The 25,196-nt window shown below is 38.0% G+C and overlaps 1 protein-coding gene across 8 annotated transcripts in view; it reads left to right on the top strand.

The window, feature by feature from the left end:
• ATXN1 (ataxin 1) overlaps positions 1-25,196 on the top strand; it is a 530,883-nt gene that overhangs the window by 180,878 nt on the left and 324,809 nt on the right. For 7 of the 8 annotated variants that reach the window (XR_011169127.1, XM_069092453.1, XM_069092451.1 and 4 more), the window contains one exon: positions 3,666-3,809. The gene's annotated coding sequence lies outside the window, so the exon portion shown is untranslated. The remainder of the gene's footprint in view (positions 1-3,665; positions 3,810-25,196) is intronic. The other variant, XM_069092456.1, reaches the window with a different exon arrangement.

Here is a 25,196-nt window from a genome sequence, read left to right as displayed (position 1 = left end):
CTACTGGCAGATTAATTGTTACTAAGATACTGAGAAGTATTGTAAGGGCAGAGGAAATTGTGTGAGGGATCTATGCTTATTTTTCATCTGCCAGTAGGAATAATGAATGTATACAAATGTAGTTGGATACATACTATATCTTGAAACAGTGATGTGATGGAGGAGGCGCATTAGATGAGGAGGTGGGAGAGCTGAGTTCTGGACTTGGCTTAGACATTCACTTCTCTGTGCCTCAGTTTACAGTTTCCTCATCTGAAAAATAAGTGGGTTATGCTAAATGGAAGGAAGGAAACAAGCACCTACTATGTGCCAAGCACTGGTGTTTTATAAATAAAATATCATTTGCTCTTCACAACAGCTCGGGGAAGTGAGTTTGAATCATTATCCCCATTTCACAGTTGAGAAAACTGAGACAGACAGTTTAAATGACTCAGTCATATGGCCAACAGGTGTTGGGATTTGAACTCGTATCTTTCTGTCTCTAGGCCCAGAACTCTATCTACTGTGCCACCTAGTTGTTTCCTTCTAGTTTTAATAATGAGAGGTTTTGTTAAGCTCATTTGAAAAAATAAAAGAACCCCACTTGTCTGTATATGTGTATATATATTTGTATGTGTGCATATATATGTATGTATGTGTGTATATATACATGCACACATACACATACACACAAATGCATATAGTTACATACATTTTTTGTCCTGAGAACACCCAGAGACCTGTCTGTGACCTGATATTTTAGAATGTGTTTTTAGAAGGAAATTGTACAACATGATTGTTTTTAAAAGTAATTTCAACATTTTTTTATGTAATGCTGACATCTGGAAGTGAAAATGCTGAGTTTCATGCCGTTAAAATAGAAATATTTGTATTTTTATTGCTTTATCTGACAATTGGCCATCATAGTCTTAGTGTTGTCAGGTCTTGTGTACTATTTCAAAAACTGATCTGATTTTTTGCACAACCATAAGTGCTATCGTGATGAAATTATTGATAATTTCAGAATTTTTCTTCGTAAACATTTCTGCTCTTTCTGTTTTTTTTAATTTGTTAATATGAGTGAGTACTTGTAGTGTGAAGACCCTTGGATTTTCAATATTTTATACTTCAAGCATATCTGATTTCCAGATGTGCATAATTCTTCTACTGATACACATCACACAACCCTCCCATACCTTAGGTGGTGGTCTCCACATAAAAATTGCTGTGGCAGAAAACATTTCACCACTGGTATGCAGACTTCTGGTGATGAACTTATCTGCTCTGAACTAGTCTGGTCTGTAGATACCAGACATAGGATATCATGGGCCTGGCCTCAAAGCTTTTCTAACTGATGAGGACTTGGGGGAATTTATGCTCTTCTGGCATTGACTCCTCAAACATGGGGCATCTTCCTGTTATGCCATGAGGTATGAAAGGGGAATTTTGATGGAGGCAAAATATATTACATTGCTAAATGAATGTGACTACTGGATAAGATCATGTTACAATTTGAGGTCTGATAATGGTCTGACAGAGGGCCTTGAATTTGTTCTTATACAGCTTATTTTCTCCTGTCATTCTACCAAATCCATAAAAAAAATAGGGCATTAATTGACTAAATGAAAATTTCTTACTTTGAATTTTGTAATTGAGCAAGTAGGTTCAGAAGAGTCCTGATAATAATAATGATAATTGTTACCGTTATTATAAATAACAACTGGCATTATTTTATATAACACTTTAAGGTTTACAAAACCCTTCACATATTGACCTTCTGTAAACTTGATCTCCACAGCTTTGTCAGGAAAGTGACATAAGGGTCACATAGGTAGTAAGTGTCTGAGGCCAGATTAGAACTCAGGTCCTCCTGATTCCAGGGCTGGTGCTCTAGGCATTGTACCACCTAGCTGCCCCTGATATACCACATAGAATATTAAATATGGATAGATACACACATATGCATTCATATATGTGTATGAAGAGATATTTTATGCCTTCAGCAATAACTTCTCAGATTTTAAAATTGTCTTAAGACAAGTTATTATTATTATTATTAAAAAGATGTTTTATTGATTTATTAATCTTTTTTTTTCTTTTTTTAACCAGGGTTTCAAAACTATTGCCACTTTTTCTTTCTCTTTTCTATAGTTTGTTACATTTTACTTACAGAGGCAGCGAGGCACTTTCAAATATGACTTCAGACACTGGGCAAATCACTTAAGCACTGCCTGCCTCAGTTTCCTTATTTGTAAAAAGAGGATAATAATAGCACCTATTTTTCCAAGGCTGTTATGAAGACAAAATGATTTGTAAATGATCTTCATGTTATAAAGACAAAATGATCTGACAAAAAAAATCTGCAAAGTACTTTTCCAACCTTAAAGTGATGTATAAATGTAGGCTATTTGATATGTGGACCACATGTAGAAAATGTTTACAACTAATTCATAAAGTTTTATGGAATATTAATTAGAGAAGCAACTGAGTGACATCTATAAAGTTGCATTATTATGACCAACAATCATTGGTAACTGTTGAATGTCAATCTCTGTTCTGTTTGTCTGGCAACAAAAACAATATATGGCAAAGTTTTAAAATAATTTGGGCTAAAAGCTCATGAAACTTGAATTATAATAACTTGTTTCTGCCATTTGGATTTTGGCAGAAGGATTTGCACAGTCAATACTTCTTCCTTACTGATACTTTTGTGCCTTCACAGGCTTTGTGAATTCCTGAAACAAGGATTTGGCCTCTAGCTTTAGTGGGATAGAGTTTAATCTTATCTAAAGCCTGGTGGCTGCCACTCCACCCTTTATTTCTGTTCTTTGTTATTGTTCAGTTCTGGCCAATTCTTAGTGACCTCATTTGGGGTTTTCTTGGCAAAGATACTGGAGTGCTTTGCCATTTTCTTCTCCAAGTCATTTTACAGATGAGGAAACTGAGGCCAACAGGGCTAAGTGACTTGTTCAGAGTTACACAGCTAATAAATACTTGAGGCTGGATTTGAGCTCAGGTCTTCCTGACTCCAGGCCTGACATTCTATCCACTATTCCACCTAACTGCACACATTAATTAGATCTTTTGAAAAGTTTGTTGTATGGAATTATTTTATTTAAAGCATTATTGTTAAAAGTCTTCTTGACCTATCGATTTATAATTCTTCTCCAATAGGTCAGGAATCACACTTACATCAGTGGTGGAGACTCCTGCCTCTGATATGGGTCTCAGCTTGAACCTGCAGCTTAGTAGATGATCGGAGAGCTGCTGTATCTGAAAAGCTCATCATCCTATAGCCATAAGTCTTATATGGTCATAAGCCTCCCTGAACTTCTCTATGCTGGGCCATAAATGGCAGGCATATAGGCTCTCCAGTTTGGTGAGAGCTGTAAGAGAGCTATGTTCCTTTGGGATATCCTCTGAGAAACTGGGGTCTCCTTCCTACTTTGTGGAGAGGGAAAGAAGAGGAAGATGGGGAGAGGGAAAGGGGAAGAGAGAGAGAGAGAGAGAGAGAGAGAAAGGGAGACAGAGACAGAGTCAGAGAGAGAGACAGAGACGAGAGACAGAGAGAGACAAGACACACACAGGGGGAGAGAGTCAGAGTCTGGCGAAAACCTGGAAGCTAAGTGTAATGATTTTTTTTGGCTTTGTAACTAACTTTTTTCTTTTGTCGTTGTATTTTACAGACTTGGGCAATCGATATTTATTGAATTTCCCTTCTGCCACTGCTTTCTATTCAAGCAGCATCTGCCTGAAAAGACCTTCTAGGGAGAAAGAATTCACTGGTGATGCTCCCACCCTCTTCATCGTGATGAAAGCACATGGTACAGGTAACCCCATCCCCACCCCCACCTCAGCTCTAGGCTACATTGCCATTTTGTTGCAATGCCTTTGGTGTGCTAAAGCAAAAACTTCCAGATGTCAAACATGGCTGGTAAAAATCAAATGGAACTGATTCTGAGTAGCTGACAAGTCAGAGAAACAAAAAGGTTTTTTTCCTCTTTTCTCAGCACTGCCTAATGTCTATATCCTGCATGTCTGCAATAATAAAATTGTACTTCTTTAAGAAGGGATGGGAGGCAGAATAAAGCCTATTAATAAAGAGCATCAGCATTTGTTTGTGCAACAGCGTAGCTTTGAAGTCTTTAGGCAGTGGCAGTTTTGGGGACCTCAAAGGTAAGACAGTAACAATGCAAACAAATTTGTGATTGATCTTCAGCCTGTTCCTCCTTGACCCTGCACAGGTCATATCTCCTTTATCTAGAGTTCTCTTCCTTCTCATCTCTGACTAATAGAACCCTTCCTTCAAAGTGTAGTTTAGATATCTGAGGTATTTCCTAATCTACCCCTCGCTGCAGTTGTTAAGGTTTTCTTTGGGGTTATTTTATATCATCTTATATATGTATTTAATAATCTATATAGATGTTTATTTCTCCAGTAGAGTGGAAAGTCTTTAAGAGTAAAGATTATTTCATTTTTCTCCTTTCTCTTTCATTGGCTTATTGTGCTCAGTAAATGTTTGCCCAATCGAATGGAACCTTCAAATAGAAATGGAAGCAGACTTTTCATTTGGCATATTCTTGATTTATTTTCTAGGTTTTCAGGACTTTCAGGGACTATATCTTGACCAGGTCTTCTATCTATTATTTTCACCACTGTGCCCTTTAAAGTACCCAAATCAAACGATGGAGTTATTGATCTAGTCGTTGTGGTCAACCTTTGAGAAACTAATCTTTGTACAGTTTCCAGTCTAATGGCAATTCAGACTTGGCCTGCTTGACCAAGAACTCTGGCCATCCTTTCAATATTCTTCCTGCTGACTTCTTACTACACAAATAAACAAAGAGAACAGCCACAGAAAGTTAAATGAATATACTACTTTAAGGCTGAAAATGGAGAAAAAACAAAAGTTGATGCTATCCTAGAGTCATTTACTTCCCAATTTTTCCTGTGCTTGTTAGGAATTGTTGAATTTGGAGGCGCACTTACTAATTAAAGTCAATACAGAAATGTGAGGAAGATGCAAACATTCATGAGTATAAAACTAAAGTTCTAAGATCACAAGCAATCAGCCAATCAATAAACATTTATTAGGCACTTAACTATGTGCCAGGCACTGTGCCTTGGGATACAGCAAAAGGCAAAAAACATTCCCTGCCTTCAAGGAACTCACAGTAATTATAGTCGGGGAGACAACATTCAAATCACTCTGCAAACAAGATATAGACAGGATAAACTGTCTTCATCTGTATCTCTGAATTCTTCAAAATCTTTTTTTTTAGCCTGGTCTTCTTTCATTGGTCTACAAAACTCCTTTTTTTTTATCAATGCAGATCAGCAACTGTTCTTCAATTTACCAGTCCTAGACTTTTCCCTGGGACACTAAGAAGGCTATGTAACTTGTCCAGGGTCACACAGCCAATGTGTCAGAGTCAGGACACTTTCTGATTCCAAGGCCGGACCTTTTACCTATTCTGCAAAGTGTTATTGGTTATTGGTTAATGGTTATTCCTTAGCTTTCTCCTGACCTTGCTAAGGCAGTATCCACTGCAGGGTTGAGTAGTACTTTTAAAACTGACGGACACTTATGGACCCAAGCAATGCCTGGGATGCAACTGACAGTGACTTTGACTTTGGGGGAAGAGGTGGAGAGAGAGAGAGAGAGAGGGAGAGAGAGAGACAGAGAGAGAGAGGGAGAGAGAGAGAGACAGAGAGAGAGAGACACAGATAGACAGACAGAGACAGAGAGAGAGAGAGGAAGGGAGGGAGAGGAAGGGAAGAAGAGGGAGGGAGGGAGTTGGCTGCTCTTCAGAGTGGCCCATTGGATAGAGGAAAGTAAAGAAAATCTTAGGTAGGATAGGGTTAGGCCTTGAGTGTTGCACCAATAACTGCCAAGAATAGTTCTTTACAAAGGTAGTATATGAGAGGAATCATTGTGTGCTAGAAAAAAAATATTTACTTTGGTGTCAGAGGATGATCCTATGAAGGGAAGAGGGGAAAAGGGAGAAGGAAGAAAGGGCATAGCCACACAGAGGAGGTAAAGTGAGTAGTCATAAGAGAGGTGCAGAGTGCCACAAATGGCATCATAGAGCTTTTGAATGTTATACACAGAAGAAAAATCCTTCAAGATTCTTTAATCCAGTCCCATAATTTTATTGATGAGAAAACTAAGGACCTGAGACATGATTGAACTATCTCAAGACTAATGGCCACAATTTGCCTCAGATTTAAGATATTATATTTATAATTGTTGTGGGTAAATCCTCTAAACACTAGTGGGTGACAGTGCTATTGTCTTCTTATATTCTATATCTGTTAACTAAATAACTAAACTTTAACTAAATAAGCTTCCGTGTTGTTCTGTTGCCCAGAGATTATCTCATGAGTCTCTCAGTATACCTAAATTACAGTTTAAGCTTGAGGGAGAAACAGACCATATTTCTGCAGTTTATATGTTATACATGTCATTCAACCTCTCATTTACATGCATTTGCTCAGGTTGTCTTTCCCCCGTAACTAGGATGTACTCCCTTCTCATCTCTGCCACTCAGAATCTATAACTCAGCTTAAAGGCCACCTTCTCTATGAGGATTCCTGTTCCCCACAGCTTCTTCCCTTGACATTACTTGTATATACTGTATTTAGCCGGTAGCTATCGCTCCACTATATGTCACATTGCTTTGCAAAGTCAGTCAAACCAGTTCTGGATACAGAAGCTTCCTTAGCTTTGACCTAAGGTTCAGCTAGAACTCAAAACAACTGCATTTTTTTCTTTGCATTAAAACATTAACACTTTGATTCTCAATTTAAAAGCTATATGCCTTTTTTTTTTTGCTTTTTGGAGGGGGGAGGTAGGGCAATTGGGGTTAAGTGACTTGCCCAAGGTCACACAGCTAGTAAGTATTAAGTATCTGAGGTCGGATTTGAACTCAGGTCCTCCTGACTCCAAGGCCAATGCTATATTCACTGCGCCACCTAGCCACCCTTTCATTATTCCTTTTAAGTAGAATTCTGTGACTTTCTAAGTCACAAATAATTTTTTTTGTAGGATCACTATAGAAATAGAAGAAAAAAAGCACCTTTTTTATACTTAAATTCCATTTATGCCTTTTATATTACTACGGCAAAACTATAGTATTTTGGATTCTTTTTTTTCTTCTGACTCTAGCAACTCTCTCTTGTTCCCATCTCTCACCACTTTCTTTTCCTTACCCTTCGCCTGTTCATTCCCTTATATAACCTGGGGACACCTCCCAAATTATCACACCCTCTCAGTGTTAAAAGGGACCTCAGTGACCAGCCAAACTTGTGCCTGCGCAAAAAGCCTTTCCATCAACATGGGTGATAGCTTGCTTCAAGGTCTTGGGTAAGAGGAAAATCCATTTGCTTTCCAACACAGTCTTTTCCACTCTGGTACAAGAAATTATTACAAAGATTTTCCTTCCAAAGCTGTATTTGCCTTTATGTAACTTGCTGGTCATTGCTTCACAATATAGCCTTTGGGGTTAGGCAGGACAAGTCCGATCTTCCTTGCAGATCATAGCCTCATATACTAGACTCTGCCTAGAACTTTCCTTTTCTTGGCTAAACTCCCTCATTATTTTGAGGCCTTCACCATTCTGATTGACTCTCTTTGGACATTCTCCAACTTATCCATGTCTTTCCTACAGTGAGGTGCCCAGAACTGTGTACAGTACCACAGGTACATTTGGGGCAGAATGCATTGAAATGATCATTTCCCTAGGCTTGGACACTAGGACTCCATTCACATAGCCTAATTTTGTGTTGAGTTTCTTAGCTTCCATATCTAAGCATTTTGGTGTCTGAGTTGATTGGCATTATGAATTCATATTAAACTTGTAGTCCACCAAAAACTCCAGATTAACATGCAGTCCATCCTCCCCCTAGGTGGAGGGGGCATGGAATCATGTTTTGTGTTATTTTACAAGTCTGTTTCTCTGACAAAATGAAATTTTTATGTTTGAAAACACTTTGGTATATATGACTCCTTCCATGAAGGCACAATCTTTATAAAACTGTCTTGAAATATATTTGAGTTTTAAGATAATTTGCCAGTTTAGGTATAAACCAATTTACTCTGAAAGTTTTGTACAACATATAATTGACCTCTTCACCAATTCACACAGAGCCGCAAAATCTCATATAGGATAATGTAGAACATTTTATCACTGACACAGTAAAACATCATTGGGAGATGGTATCAAAAGCAGCTTTGTTGACTTCCTATGTTGACCTTAACAGGCAGAGAACTTCAGTGATTTTCTTTTTTCTTCTCAGATCCAATTCTGCTGTTTTATGTATCTACAAACCTCATTATTCAGAGCAAAGGGCATTGAGCACAGACCGAAAGAAAGGAAACTTGTCCATATGGCAGTACCTATTCTTGGCGTTGCTTTCCAAAATCATGCACATCTGGATAGAATCGTAGGGCTGGAAGTGACATTAGAGATGTTCTAGGCCAACCTAGCCACCAATGCAGAAATGCCTTCCACAATACCCTTCTCATATGTTTCTAAGCCTCCTATGATACTTCTACTCTTCACTCTGCTAGTGACCTTGCCTCATAATCTACCAAGACAAATTGTTGTTGTGATTGTTGTTCAGCCAGTTTAGTCCTTTCTGATTCTCAACAAGAGCTTCTTCAGCCCTTCTTATTTCACATCACTGAGACATCTCACCCACCCCACCCGCAATCTTCATTCTATTCTCAGATGAAGGGGTGATCCATTCTTCAGTTTGCTAAAGCAATCTCTGGACATGTACTCTTGATCCCATTTCCCTTCTATCTTCTCCACCAGATTGCCCTAGCTGTCTTCTCCACTCTATTTTCTTCAGTCTTTGCTTATTTACTGACTCTCCCTGCTGCCTGCAAACAAGCTTTCGATTACCTTCCATTGATTCTGTATTTATTTTGTATTTACTTAGTTATTTACATTTCCCCCCACTTTAGAATGTGAGCTTCTCAAGGGCAGGGACCGTTTTGACCTTTCTTTGAATCACCAGTGCTTAGAACTGTATTTGGCCCATAGTAAGTGCTTAATAAACATGTTTAAATTGATTGATTGGCCATTCAACTTTTACTTCATCCCTGAGTTTTGTCATTGTTGAAATAATGTATCAGTCATCATTTTTTTGACAGTCATTGTTAGTGCATACTTCAGAAATAACATAAAGGTCTTGTGGTTTGGGGGCTCAAACTGTTAGATCTAAATCATCAAAAAACAATAGACTTATGCCCTTATAGGCCAGTTGGTTCTCCAACAAAACTGAATTGGTGAATATATGTGCTCACTGAGTTTTCAGTAAGATTAATCAAGGTAGTACCTGTTGCCTGTGCTCTGACCAAATTCCATTGCTGCTAATGCTTTTCTGCAGGATGCAAACTAAGTAACACTTAGTTGCCCCTTCTTCCACCACCCACTCCCACCAGTTATTTCCCTGCCAAGAAACATTTGCTCTTCACTTCTCTCTCCTCTTTCTATTGCCCCTCCTTTATGCGGGATCTTAATAAGCTATAATGACACCATGGTCCCAGGGTTGAAACTTTTATCTGCCAGAGAGCATAATAGAGTATCAATTACTGTGAATCTTCTAAGTGACTTTTTGGAATGCCCAAATACCTAATGGTTTTGGGTCAGGGTTCTTACCCTGTGATCTGTTCACTTTTTAAAGAAACTTTTTTGATAAATCTATTTGATTGCAATTTATTTCTGTATATTTTATTTTATTCAATCCTGTCTATTTTATGCATTTAAAAACATTATTCTGAGAAGGGGTCCATAGCCTTTATCAGGTTGTCTAAGGGATCCATGACACAAGAACTCCTGGTACAGCGAGAAGAGGTGGTCCTGCAGGTAGGACACAGGTCCTATTTCTGCTTTTTTCACTAACTGGGCTTGTGATTTTATACAAGTCTTTAACCCTCCCTGAGCCACTATTTTCTTTTCTATAAAAGCAATAATAAACAATATCTAGCATTTATATAGTGCTTTAAAGTTTGCAAAGTGCTTTACAAATATGACATATCAATTTATCCCCATAACAACCCTCCATGCAATTCACACAGCATTCCTCAGTAGTGCCTTCCCATTACAAAAGGATCAATATTAACAAAGATAGGTGCTATTATTACCCCTGTTTTATGGGTGGGAAAACTGAGTCAGAGGTTGAGTGACTTGTAAAGAATCACCCCACTATTGAGTGCATGAGGTCAGATGAACTCAAATTTTCCTGACTCCAGTTCTAGCACTATAACCGTTGACCCACCTAACTGCCTCTAAGTCTTATTTATTAAGCACCTACCATCTGCCAAGAACTGTGCCAATTGCTAGGACCAAAAGGACAGAGAGGAAAAGTACCCGCTTGAAAGGAGCTTACATCCAATAGAGATGAAAAGTAAACGTAGAATCATGTATACCGTGTGAATAAATACAAATGTGCCGACGGTCATTAAATACAAGGTAACTAAATACAAGTTTGACTGAAAGGGCCACTAGAGGTTGGGAGAGTCAGGAAAGACTTTAGGCAGAAGATAGATAGATCCTTGAGCTGTATCCTAAAGGAATGGGGGCTGGAGTGGGAAAGGAGAGAGAGAAATTTTATGAGGCCGAGATAAAGAGAGTACATTGCAGGCATAGGGGATGACCAGTGCAATAGGGATGAGTGGAGTGTCATATGTAAAGGACAGAGAGATGGCCAGTTTTATGGTACAGTGGGAGAAAAGGTATAGAGGAAGAATAATAAGGAAGGAGAGATCAGTTAGAGTCCAACTGTCCAGGGCTTTGAAAAATGGCTAACTTTTTTCAGCTGGAAGAAATTTTTATTGGTTTACTTCTAAGGCTACTTCCAGCGTGGGGGAAAAAAAAATCTACCTTTTCTGCTCGGTAACTCTGTTCCTTAATGTTTCAGGATCCTTGAAGAGTATTGTTTACATAACCTCTCTATGCATTTTAGTTTCTTAGTTGTTTTTTCTTCTTCTTTGTTCCTTTCCTCCTGCATGCTCAGGTGGAGCAAATGACCAGCTTCTCCCTGGATGATGATATAAATACTTTCAATTGCAAATCCTCCTTTCCCCAAGTACTTGAGACTGTAAACTGATACACAAACCAGAAAGAGGTATCTTCACTTCTCTTGCCACTGAAATCCATCCATCTCTGGAGTAAATTTGGCAGTTGTTTAATAGCCAAGCTGCAATACTCATTTTGACAGTTTAGGGAAAGGAGTGAAACAGAAATAGCAGTTTCCAAAATAAATCCAATTAAAACAGAAGGGAGAGTTAAGTTAGGGAGAGGATGGTGTACCCCCAAGTAGGCTTTTCTTTTCTCTGTTTAAATTAGGTAGACTTCAGCTTCAGTAGCTTTAATGAAATACTTTTGCAATGGGAAGGCACTACCGCAGGCTGTGGGGATGCACAGAAGGCAATTTGACCTCCAGTCAGGAATCTCTCACTTACACCAAAATATTCAGGCTTGTCTAGGATCCCATCATGCCATAGCTTTTGTTTCCCCCGTATCTTTTCTGTGTGCTAATTATCAGGTTCTGTGTGCACATAAATAGCTCCTATTTTTATAACCAGCCTCCTCCCCTTGCCCAATGCATACAATATTGTCACCACTGAATATTTTAGGACTTCAGAATTCACTGGCATAGAGGTTGTGGGTAAGTTTCACAATTGTAGGAGGGCATCATTCGAATTTGGTTCAGTGAGGGAGAAATAGAGTAGAATGGAGAGCCCTTCTATTTATATGTTTGGGGATTCTAGGGATTAGCTGTGAAAGGAAAGGAGAAATTGGGGGGATTTTGGAAAAGGGAGATCATGAAAAAGTACCTGGCAAGTTGAATGGAGCTTGGGTAAAAATTTAGAATTCTGCTGGAGTGTAACCAAAGTGCTAGAATTATGGTACAGTTTAGGAAAAAATAACAAGAATTAGTCAAGGGTGAGACTAAAAAGATTTTAGTACAGGTCATGGGAATCTTAAAAACCAAAGGAAAGCTTAAACTTTATAGTAAACACCAAAACACAGGTCCAAAAAATCATTTTATTAATAACATAGGAAGGAATAAGGAAGCCCTGTTTGAAAGTCTGTGACTACTACCCCCTATTTTAAAATGAAGATTTTAGGGAAGAATGAATGCTAAGGAGAATATCAGATGAGGGAGGAATATTATTTTTTAGACTGGAGAACTTTAAGAGGAATCTGGCAATTTTAAGGTAAAGGCAGAATTGGGAAGGAAATATGTATGAATCTGCTTTTGATCCTGTTGTGAAATGGAATCAGAATATCTTCAAAGTAGAATCAAGGAAGGAAGAAGGTGTGTAGGTCTGCAAGGTCCATTAATGTTAAGAATAGACTGTTAGTGACTGTAATTGAAACCACCAAAGTAAACTTTACCTTAAGGCAGGATCTAAATGTCTATGCAGAGAGCTATCTATTAAACATGGCTGCAAAATCAACCTATATTTCTGTATACATTTCTTTTTGTCTTGAGTTTTTATTCCTGAGATGTTAAAAAAATTATTCTGTTGAGTTTTGTAACACAGTGTTCTGTATGTAGTACCCACTCTCCTACTGAAATAGAAACCAAATTATTTGATAGTGAACACTGCATCTGTATAAGTCTTGAATTACAAGATGAAAGAAACTGGAAGAAAGACAGTTGATTCAATTTTTACTTATGATATCATCTGGCTTAATTGAATAATCCTCATTTAAAGAGGTCTGAACAGGAAAGGGTGGGGGTACTGTGAATTATGAACAAGAGTTAAATTGAGTAGGATGCTGATAGATATAAAAATTGAAATGGAGAAGGTACAGCCCTGTAGATCTTTAGAAAAAAAAAAGTGTGGGCTTGCAGGCTGAGGTTCTCTTTTATGCATCAGCCCATCTGTCTCGTTAGTTTCTGTCTCTTAATCACAGACTCCATGAAGTGTCTACTTGTCTTTTTTTAGCTTTTTATCTTGATCTCCCACAAAAGTTAAGGGAAGGAAATCAGTTCAGTTGGATTATATACTGTGTGTGTATGCACGTGCATGCCAGAGAAGGGAAACTAATGTTAGGAGTATGTAATCATATCCATATGCTAGTGCTTGCATATGTTCTCAAGGGTGTTTATAGGTACAAATGTTGAGAGTCAGCTGTGAGGGAATTCTACTTTTGAGTCAGACACTGGGTTCTGATTCTGCCTCTTCCACTTACCACTTTTATGGCCTTGGATAAGTCACAACTCCTCTGGGCCAAAGTTGTCACCTTTGTAGAATGAGAGATTTGGATAAGAGGACCTCAGCTCTAAATCTGTGATCCCTCCAAGTCTGTAATACACTGTATAGGTGTGTCTGCTGAGAGCACTGTGGTGAGGCAAAGACTCAGGCTGACATTCATTAGGAATTAGCCATGTGAAGTAGAGAAAGCAAATGCTTTCAGCATTTACTATCATAAAGTACATGATGATGTAATATACTGCCTCTGCTTATGTGCAGGAGAGTTGGCTTATTCATCATTTAGAACAATAGTGGGAGTTAATATTTAACAGATTTAAACGTCAATAAAAGCCTGGGAGTACAAATTCTCTATTGTGAGTAAGATACTGTACTTTATTCAGATGCGTCTCTGCTTGCTTGGAATGCAAAATGCTTCAAATAAAGAATGGTGCAGAACACAATTTATGGCAGAAAATATGCCCCGTCATTCAGGATGTTATTATTTAGGATGTTTGTGGGGTTGAACTATTTGCCTGTAGAAAAGCACAACTTTGTTTGCAAATTAGAGTAGAAGTATGTTGAAATGGAATCAAGGAAGAAGTAAGTGAAATCCTTTCTGATTGAGAATACCTCTTATTTCCTCTTCATTATTCCCTGTGAAGGAAGAAGAACTATGGAGTTTGGATTTGAAAAGAGAATTAAAATAAATGCCTTTTGAGGGTGTTTTTTATAAAATAAAATTAGCCATTTCCTGCTTTTCTATTAAACCATACAGACATTGAAAGCTGTATTTGGAATATTCACTCATTGTGAAAGGTTAATAAATGAATATTTAGCTTGTTTAAAATGCTTAGGATTGGTGCAGAAATTGTCCACTGGGTCATCAGCAACATTTGGGCTCCATCTCTTTGAGGCAAATGAAATATAGTGTAGAGAAAAGGGGCTGGAGTTTGTGGTCAGGGGAATCTGAGTTTGGATCTTGGCTGTACCATTATTACCTTGTATGACCTTAGCCAATTAATTTTACTTCTCTGGGCCTTAGTTTCTTCATCTGTAAAATGAGAGAGTTGCTGGGCTTGATGGGATTAAATCTCTTCCAGCTCTAAATCTGTGATCTCATGAAATGCATGATATTACCAGACTTCAGATTTCTTATTGACCCTATTATGTGGAGGAGTGACTAGAGGACCAGTCTTAAAATCAGAAGACCTGGGTTAAAGTCTTGATGCTTATACCTACCAGCCTTGTGATCCTGGGTAAGTTACTCAACTTCTCAGTGACCCAAACAACTCTAAGATGATAAGTTTCAGAGAAGGTACTGTTCTGCATCTGTGGATAGAATTTTAATTTGGAAAGTTTCCTAAACTAATGAAATTACAGATCTAGACCAATTTAAAAAAATATCTACTTATCTTGACTACAAGCAAGGCAGATTCATGAGACCTGGGCTTTTGTCTTGGCTCTTTCCTTACCCAGTGGAGGACCTTCTCTGGAAATTTTGCAGTAGATAACTAGCACCAGTTCTCTAGGATTAGGCTGGTGGGTATTTGGGGACAGGATGAAGCTGATGCTTACCACTTTAACCATATAGTGAGTGAGGACGGAAAGCAGAGCAGGATGGGGGAAAACTCAGAATAGGACTAGACTCTATAACGCCAAATTAGCAGTTTCTAGTGACTCTGAGGAGAACCCCTAGAACTTGAGGGTCCTTGTATGAGGGGAACAGCCTTAATTGAGTCCAATGTTAGTGCGAATTCATGCTGCCTACTTCTACAGTGCTCACAAGTGTTTTAGATAGAACTACCCTGGAAGAAATAAACTTGCCTGAAATAATCTTTTCCTTAAAAAACTTTTGTCATGGAGTTCCATTTTGAATTCTTAGGTACTATACCTATGTAATAATATCTCCATTTCCTACATAACTGACTCTTAATTACCAAAAACTTGACAATATGTGGTGACAATATGTGATGTTTGAGACAGTACAGTATGGCAGAATCATCTGTGAGATGTAGGGGATGAACTAGAGAATCTTTAAGGTGCCTTCTAGTTCTTAAATCTATGAGCTTATGATCTAACCTTGAATGGAAATTGAGAAAAACAGTCTATAATCTTGGGATATTTTGGGATAGAAGTAATAGATGTTGCCAACTAAATATTTATTTCCTCTTGGTCAAAACTTATGTGGCCTACGCTGATTCCTGACTATCAATCCATTTACAACATACCCATATGTGGTTGTGCAAAGACTACTGTTGGAGCTGGGTTCAAATTTAATTTTGACACATTGGTTCTGTGACTATGGGCAAAGCTAATTTATTTGATCCTGAGGTTAATTGTCTGCAAAATGAAAATAATAATACTTCTATTACCAATCTCATAAGGTTGTTGTTGGGAAAGAAAAGGGAGAACTTAAATGCTATTTAGATGAGTTGCTCTAATTGATAGCTACATTGTTTTAGCAAACATTTATAGAAGTGCTATGGGAAAAGTGAGAGAAACAATAGAGGTGTGAAAATGGGCCTTGCTCTCAAGAAACTTATACCTTAGTTAGGAGACAAGATGGACACATATATAAACAAGACACTATGTAATGAAGTGCTGAATGTAGTGATGTACCCTATAAGTGGAATGGTTCAGAGAAGGCAGAGTTAAGCTTAGAAATATAGTTCCTTGAGTGCAGGGATTTAATTTTTTGACTTTGGTCCCTTCTTAGAGGTTGTAAAAACTGATCTAGGCCTTCTAGAATAAATAGGATTTTGATAGTGAGAAAAGGAAAAAGAGATTTCAGGCAGAGAAGGAACATAGACAAAAAGACAGAGGCAAGAATTAGCATGGAGAGGAAATAATAAATCGGAGAGAATATTTTAAAGGAAGTCTCAATGGCAGCCTAATTATAGGTTACTGAAGGAGAGGGAAAGCAGTTTTTAATGACTACATTGCTTTTAGCCCAGCAGACTTTTTGCTTAGTACGATGGTCAGATCCTGAAGAAGTATTATTGTATTGGAAAAGGACAAATGTCTGGATTTTCAAAACAGGAAAGAGAATAGAATAGACAGAGTAGCAGGGGTAGGGAACTTGTGGCCTCGTGTGGCTTTTTGACTGAGTCCAAGTTTTACAGAACAAGTCCTTTTATTAAGGGGATTTATTCTGTGAAGTTTGGATTCAGTCAAAGAGCTGCATTTGAGGACCTGCAGGGCCAGATGTGGCCTCGAGGTCCCATCCAGGTCCAGATGTAGAATCTTATGGTCTGTGGATAAGGATGTCAGGTGTATAACACATCCTTATCTTCAGAAAGGAAGGGAACCCTATCCCCCAAAGGCAAAATGCCTACTTATTCTGTAGCAAATGAGACTTGGGAAAATGGCCCTCCTGTTGCTACCATCTGCTCCAGTGTAGGTACAAACACATTGTACACAATCATTTCATGTAGATTTGGATATGTATCTATTATAAAGACTAGTAATGATATGATTTTCATATTGATATGGTGAAATGAAGTTAAGGACCATTAGATAATGGAAAAGTGCCACACATTACAAATGAGGAGCTGTGCAGGAGAAGTGGGGTAGTATATGAATAGAAAAGAAGATAGACTAGTCACAAAAGAACAGCTGGGGATAACCAGTGGACTGCCCAAGTGCTTCAGTGGCATCTGTGGAACATCAAGAGAAAACTTTTGATGTTTTTAATGGAACATCATTGAGAAAACCTCAATATATTCTATTGGGTCCAGTAAATTGCTAACATACCCTCCCCTAATCCCTTTTGGCATGTTTTGGGGGAAGATGCAGATAAGACTCTCATTAGATAATCAAGCATGCATGGGTTAGTCTTGAACAACTGAGATAATAATTGTAAAATATTTGGCACAGTACCTGGCACACAGTAAGCCCTATATAAATGCTATCATCACCATCGGATTGCAAGCTTCTGAAGGCAATAACTGTCTTTTGCCTCTTTTTGTATTCCCAGTCATTAGTACAGTGCCTAGAACACAGTAGGTGCTTAATAATGTTTATAAATGGATTGAAAAATGTTTTTTATTATGATCATCATTGTTATTATTATCTGTCATGGGAGAGAATATCCAAATGTATGAAAACATAGATCCATTAATTACGTTAATAAGGCTTGAAGTACTTGCAGAAACATGGAAAAAATCATTCTCCCCCCTAACCCTCCACCCCCCCCTTTCTGCCACCCCATCTCAGTTAACATTATAAATATTCATCTTACTTGGTATGAATCAGATACAGTTTCTTCTATAGTTTCAGCGTAACATTTAAGAATCCTAAGCACTCTGGCTCCAAACTGCCTTCCTGGCCTTACTTTACATTACTCTTCTTCATACACTATCTAGTGGAACTACTAGCTGTTCTCTGAACTTAAATTTCTTATATTTGCATAAGCTAATCCCTGTGCCTGAAGCAAAGGGGTCCTTAGCCTATTGTGCACAATCCTAATTTTTAATTTTTTTTTATTAATTTTTATTAAATGTTTCTCATTTATATAACATTTTTTACATTTATTTTTTTTAATTCAGAATTCAAAATTCTCTCCCTCCCTCTCACCCCTTTACCAACCGCTTGAGAAGGCAAGCAATATGATATCAATTACATGTGTGAAGTCATTCGAAACATATTTCCATATTAGTCATGTGTGCTATTTCAACATAATTGATTTTCTTTGTAATTATATGCATTGCTGCTATGCATTTGACAACATGATTCTGAGAAGGGGACCATGGGTTTCACCAAACTGCTTAAAAGGGGTCTGTGAAACACAAAAGGCTGAGACCTCCTGCTCCAGGACATTTCCCCTTTCCCTCTGCTTCTCAGAAGCATTTTCTTCTTTCTCTCAGGTGCCTCCTCCTTCCGGAAGCCTTCCCCAGTCCTGTCTCCTAGCTTCCTTCCCAGCTGTTAGTATTCTTTCACCTCCCAGTACCTCACATTTGCCTTTTTACCTGTGTAGCTATTATTTTCCTTGCCCCCCTCCACTGTCTAAGCTTCATTAGTACAGAGGTTATTCCATTTTTGTCCTTGTATTCCTATTATTTTATCAGTAGATGCTTAATAAATGCTAATTGATTTGAATCGACATTTATCAGTTATTGGGGTGAGTAAGCATCTATTGATAGCAGGCACATTTCCTGAAACTAGTATCTCCAGAGCTGGAGCTGCTATTCCAGGGAATGATTTTAGCTGAATACTTGGCAGAGCCAGCATGGCCTCTTAAAACCTGCAAGTCCTTTGTTGTCAAAGCTCCCAACGCAATGGGAATTAAGTATGTGGTGTATTTTATTACCAGTGTGTTTTAAATGAAGGTGCCCAGAATAATGTTAATTGATTGTAACTGTGACCAACTTCGGGGAGAAGTAACTGCATATAGATGGTCTATTGTCTCAGAAAAATGCTTTCTGAAGTGAATATTAGAATCCCTCTCTGTGTGCTTGCTTTGATGGTATGTGTAATACAATTGAAAGGATGCAGAGGTCTTTCATCTCATTTTTATTTATAAACCAGGGTCAACCTCCCTGTCCCTCCCCCCCCCCCCCCCCCCCCTTCTTTGCCACCCCCCCCCCCAGCCCTACTGGAAGCTTGTAAGTACAACAGAAAGGACATTGAACTTTAAAGTCAAAGGACCCAGGGTAAGTCCTGGCTTTTTGACTTGTACCCTCTGTGACCTTGGATGAGTTGCTTTCTCTGGGCCTCTGTTTCCTCATCTGTAAAATGAGAGGTTTGTTTTAGATGATCTCTTCTAGCTTGAAATCCTTTGATCTTGTATGCTCATAGTTATAATGGTAATAGATAGGAAAATATGCTTCACTATAAAAAGATTCATTTTCTGCATATTCTTTTTAGGAAGGACCTGATGTGCCTGTGGTCAATCCATAATTTTCTAAGTAGGGTGACTAATTCCCTTAAATGTGATTTATTGAATACTCCCCTGTACTTAGTTATCTGTTTAAGTGAAATTTCTTAGTAAAATATAAACTTCATGAAGGAAGATACTTTATTTTTTATCTTTGTATCTCCAGTGCTCCACATAGTGCCTTCTGTTAATCAGTCAGCATAAGGAATTCCGAGCATGGGAAAACCCTTCACCAACAGAGATCATAACTTTTTCAACCTGTTTAAAACTTAAGGTATAAGCCTCCCCCGCCTACCCCCCCTCTCCTCTCCTCTCCATCCTAGGGCCTTTCTATGGCCTACCTTACTTTCTTCTTTTTGGACATTTAATCAGTCATACTTTGTTGCAGTGGTCAGTGTGCTTGTTAGCCAAGCTAACTTGGCTTGTTAGTCAGAGTAGGGGAAATAAAATATCCCACAGGTCCACATGGTACTCTGTTTTGCTGTTTTATACAGTTTATATTAGTGGGAAAAAATGATTTTATAATCACAATAGTGCAGAGCTCCCAGTTAGGAAAATTCCTAATTTTAACAAAGATTTTTGAGTCTTTTCTTTTTTAATTTGTGTTTATTTATAGCAAATGCCTGACTTCTTTATGTTTAGGGAAAAAATCAAGATACAGGAAATATTTAAGTAAACAAAGTGAGCAGTGTATATTATAGTATCTGTTATTGGATAGGTACAGGGAGAGGAAGTTGAGGAAAGAGCAGACCTTTAGGAAGGTGGGTGGAATCAGTAGCTTCAGCCCAAGTCTTCTCATAAGGTCCCCCACTGGAGGGGGACCAGTGGCAATTCTCAGTCTCTTCTCTGCTAGAGCTCAGCCCTCCTTTTAGTTTTCCTTGTCTATTGCTCTTGTGATGTGAATTCTTTATAACTAAGTTAATAAATTCTGGGTAGGAGAGATACTGTCTTCCTACTGCTGAGGCTGCTGCACTCTTAAAGTCTATTCCTTCCTTCCTTTCTTCTTCTCAGCTGGTGTCTCAAAGACAGTGTGTGCACCTCTAAGATCTTGTAGGAGTGACTTAAGTCCACCTTCTAGCTCAGATATTGCAGTAGTCTCAAGTTGCTTTTCAGGCTGAGAGGGATTGTCTCTCTAAACTACAAATCCCAGAATGCCAGTCAGTTTTCAAACCCCTAATACAATAAGATCATAGATGTAGAGCTGGAAAGTACCTAAGAGATCATTTACTTCGACTAAATTGCCTGGAAGGAATTCAGCCACTTGGCCTACATTCCCTGGTACCCCCCTCATCCTTATCTTTACCCTGCCTGAATGCCTTTCCCTGCCTTTCATCTTTTGTTGAAAACTGTGTAATCAAATCACCACTATGGTTGCTGCCGGAAAATGTGTTAATAGACTACTATATTGTTCCATTCACCTTCTTTGTAATTCCCAGACTGTGACTTCTTTCCTTGTCTACCATTCTGCTATATGTGTTTTCCCCCATTAGAATGAAAACTCTTGCAGGTTAGGGACCATCTGGCTTTGGTACTTGCATCAACAACTTTTGACACAGTACTTGGCATGTAGGAAGTGCTTTAATAAATGCATTTCATCCATCCAACTTTCCTAACTTTATGAATGTGGAAACTGAGGGATGAATGAATGAGGAGATGAGGAAACTAGAGATGTTAAGTGACTTGCACCAAGGTCAGAGCCAGGATTTGAACTTGAGGTCTTCCTGGGCTCATAACCTAGCTTTTTATCCACTATAGCATACTTCTTCTAATATTGAGCACAGTGTAGGTGCTCAGTAAATACTCGTTAACTTAAATTGAATTATAATGGTAACCACCAGTGAGTTCTATAGTGAAAGATGGGAAATGAGAAGACATGAATTATAATCCTATTTTCACCCAATAACTGGCTTTATGGCTTTAGACAAATCACCTTAATTTCATTTACATTATGTTCTCTGTCAAAAAAGGGAGATAATAATACTTGAAATTCTTTCTTCAGAGTTATTTAATGAAATGCAATATGCATCTATTAAGTGCCTGCTGTATGTAAGGCACAATACTAAATGATGAGGTGATAAAGTAAGGAGAGCTTTGCTTCAAGAACCAGCAGATCTGTATTATAATCCTGGACCACTATTTACCACTCTATGTAGCCTTGGGCAAGTCATTTTACTTCTCCAGCATTCAGTTTCCTCATCAGGTGAGAGGATTGACTTAAGTGGCTTCTATTACTTTCCAGCTCTAAATATATTATTCTATTAGGGATTCAATTTCAAGGCTTCATTTTTAATGGCTCTCAAATGGAAAGCTTTTACTCATAAGAAGGACAAATACTGAAACTGAAGTGTAAGCATTCTGGTCACATAAGGAAACAGGACTCATTGGAAAAAACCATGATACTGGAACAGATTGAAGGCAAAAGGAGAAGGGGACAGCGGAGGAGGAGATGGATAGATAGTGTTATGGAAGCAATGAACATGAACTTAGACAGATTTCAGGAGATAGTGGAGGAAACAAGTGCCTGGTGTGCTATGGTCCATCAAGTCATGAAGAGTCAGACATGAACGAACTAAAGAAAAACATGGCAACAAAAATGGGAAGCTTCAGTTATCTAGAAGACTCATTTAAATAAAGTATGACCACCTTTTACAGTATCATTCAAATGAGATATAACTATCATGCTTAATGCATTGAATGTGTCAATTTTACATGTCTAATTTTCTTTTTTTTTTTCTTCCTTTTTCCACATTTAAGCTTGTATATCCCCTTGGATTATTTCCAGAAACAAGTATTCATTTTCTTGACATAGCTTTAGAAATGAATGAAAAATAATTATCTTCGGGGAGTATGTTTCCTGGAGTGTGGACAGATACAGAATTTAGTGATAGACAGAATATAAGTATTCTAAGAACAAAGTCTAGTGCTTTGAGACTCTATGGTTAGGTGCTTGTTCTTAGGCACTAATTAACCAGTACAGGAAGTTCCAGAATTGAAAATAACCCCTGATAAAATAACTACTTTTTCCCCCTCCACCAGCTTCCCTACAACCCTAAGGCTTTGAGTTGTTTTTTCTTTGTCTCTGGAACTTTTCCTTTATGACTTCTTGAAATATAGCTAGAAAAAACCAGGCTTTCATAAAGCGCATTAGAATTCAAATGGAGTTACTTGACTATCCCTTTAAATTCAAATTACTCTGGCTCTCACTGATTGGCCAATAAAACCTCACTTGCTAATTGTTTGGGTTTTGATAGCTAGAGTAAATAGCAATTGTTTTTGTTCCGCTCAGAAACTCCAAGGATCTTTCCCTCCCAGAGAGATTCTTTTGTAAAGGCAGAGGAGGCCATCTTTTGCCTCAATTCTTGCCTAGCCTTTATTCACTGAGTGGATATTGTCTCAGACAAACTGATACCTGGGAAAGACCTTATCTTAAAAAAGGCCAAGGTCTCCTGCTGCATCCAGGGTCCTGACCTATGTCTTACCACTGGCCTCCAGTGACTGGAGGAGAGAGTGAGGCTAATGACTTTGCACAACCCTGCCTCTCTTAAATCCAATTCACTTGCAAGTCTAGACACCACTCTGCCGATGTCATTGGTCCTCTTCAAATGAAGTAGAAACAACAACAAACAATTCACAATTGGAGGAAGGGGAGACTGAAAATCATGACCCACTTTTCCAGACTCCAGGGGCAGGCTCCTAGGCAGAGTGGCCCCAGCAGAGAATTGTATTCCTGCCCCAGAATATCTTGCCCCATATCATTTGACCTTATTCACTTTTACTTTTGTCATGTGGTCTGAAATCCCACCAGTTAGAGGTCCATTTAGTTATATTTAATATGTTTTCAAGCCATCTTGGACTCAGTTTCTTCATCTGTAAAATTAAGGGATTGGGGGCAGCTAGGTGGTGCGGTGAATAAAGTGCCGGCTCTGGAGGCAGGAGCACCTGAGTTCAAATGCAGCCTCAGACACTTAACACTTACCTAGCTGTGTGACCTTGGGCAAGTCACTTAACCCCAATTGCCCTGCCCTTACACCCCTCCAAAAAAATAGAAAAGAAAAAAATTATGGGGTTGGATAGTTGACCTCTAAAGTCCATTCTACCTCTAAACTTCTCAGGTTCTGAACATGGGGTCTGTAAACTTAATATTTAATCATACTTGATAATTGTTTCTCAGTATAATTGGTTTCATTTATAATTATATATAGTTTGTTTTATACATCTTATATTAATTAAGTGTGTCCATAGTATTAAAAAGTTTTAAGAACTCTTGTTTTACCTTATGATCATGGAGCCGTAAAAGGGTTTAGAGGCTATTTTTCATTTATATGGTATTGTCCATTTGTTTAATCAGAGTTCTGTCTTCTTAACATCTGACAAATTAAACACACTGAAGTTTTAATTGCAGAACAAGGAGAGAACAGGCTACTAATATTGAATATTGAACATTCTGGAGACATGGAAACCTGATTGGAGGGAAGGGGGATTCAAGAAATCATGAGGATACTGTCTTAAGAAATGCAGAGATAGGCAGTAGGAATAGAAGAAATGGAAGATGAAATAGAAAAGAACTAAATAAACATTGTTTCAAAATTTTGCCTATGATCATCAATCAGGCAAGGAAAGGAGAGTATCATGGCCCTTGTTCCAACATCCCAAATCCATTTCAGGATAAGTTCTCTTGTATCATATTTCCATCATCAAGAAAACACCAAAGATCCCCAGAGTATCTGTGATTTGGTCAGTGTAGGAAAATCCTGGTGTGGGAACTTCCTCCAACAGAGAAAGACCATAGCCTGTTAAAGACTTGGATAGGTCAAACACTAAGAAGTTCCCTTATGTTCACAGAGAATCATAGGATCACATATTTTTAATTAGAAGGGAATTGAGAGGTCATCTAATATAGCCTCTCATTTTCAGATGACAAACCAAGGCATCTAGAGGTTAAGGTATTAACCAAGTAGTAAGTGAGATGTCAGTCAGTCAATACGTATTTATTAAGCACCTACTGTGTTCCAGGTCCTGTGCTAAAAGCTTGGGATACTAAGAATAGCACAGAACCTGTCTAATGAAGGGAGACACAAAAAGGTTTTCCTTTTTCTCACCTCTTTGAAGATATCTGTATCCATTTCCCTCATTTCTTCCCCCTTAACTTTGGAGGGTTTTTCTAAACAGTGGCAGACAAAAGGGGGAGGGGGCTAAAAAAACTTTTGTGCCTTATATGTATATAGTCTAATGGGGGAAACAACATGAAAATAACCATGAACAAAAGTATACCACATAAATTGGATGTAATCAACAGAGGGAAAATACTAGCATTATCTAGATGACTAATAAGTATCAGAGGTGCAATTTGAACCCAGATTCAGCTCACTCTTCTATTATGCCAAGTGCCTCTTATTTCTGATACATTGTGGGTTAAATAAATAGGCTTTTGCTGGCTTTCCTTGGAACCTTATAATCAATAACATTTTTATGCCCTACTGTTCTGAGTTCCAGGCAACTTGCTTAATTAAGACCAATATTTGGAACAAACCTGTTTTATAAATTAGGTACTATTTTGTTGAATTGGAAATGTAGTATAGGGCAGCATTTACCTGTGTTCTATCAATATAATTTTTTTGTGATATTTTAAAATTAGTTTTTAAAACAATTTTTGCTTCTTTTAATGAGACTTTCCATTGAAATTTAATGTTTTCATTCAATAGGGAGATATGTTTTCTTTGAAGACATTATTCAACTGTTGTAGTTTTACATGGTTTTTCAGTTTATCTCCCAGCAGACTTCATTCATTACCCGCAGCTAGATAGTATACTGTAGCAAAAACACTAGAGCTGTTTTAAAGAAAAAAGAAAACTATTTCTTTGTTTTTTTCATGGTTGTTAAGTTTCTTGCTCTATAATTGCTGTGGTGGGTTAAAGAACCTTGAATTCTAGTTTTCCTGTTTTCTTTTTTCCCCAAGTAGATGTTTTGTATAAATGAGGGGGAAAATCCTGACACTTGAAAGCAAAATACATTGTTAAAGTAAGACTACAGAATATTTTAAATGGTTGGAAATAAGCAATAATTTGCAGAGATTTTTGTATTTACTTTTGCAAATATCTAAAAACTAAGTTAATTTTTCTCTGG

The sequence above is a fragment of the Petaurus breviceps genome, unplaced genomic scaffold, assembly GCF_028583685.1.
Source record: "Petaurus breviceps papuanus isolate PSGF00001 unplaced genomic scaffold, PetGlider_PUasm1.0 190, whole genome shotgun sequence".
NCBI classification, from domain to species: domain Eukaryota; kingdom Metazoa; phylum Chordata; class Mammalia; order Diprotodontia; family Petauridae; genus Petaurus; species Petaurus breviceps.
Note: the sequence above shows the minus strand (reverse complement) of the source record. Positions and strands in the feature narration are given on the sequence as shown.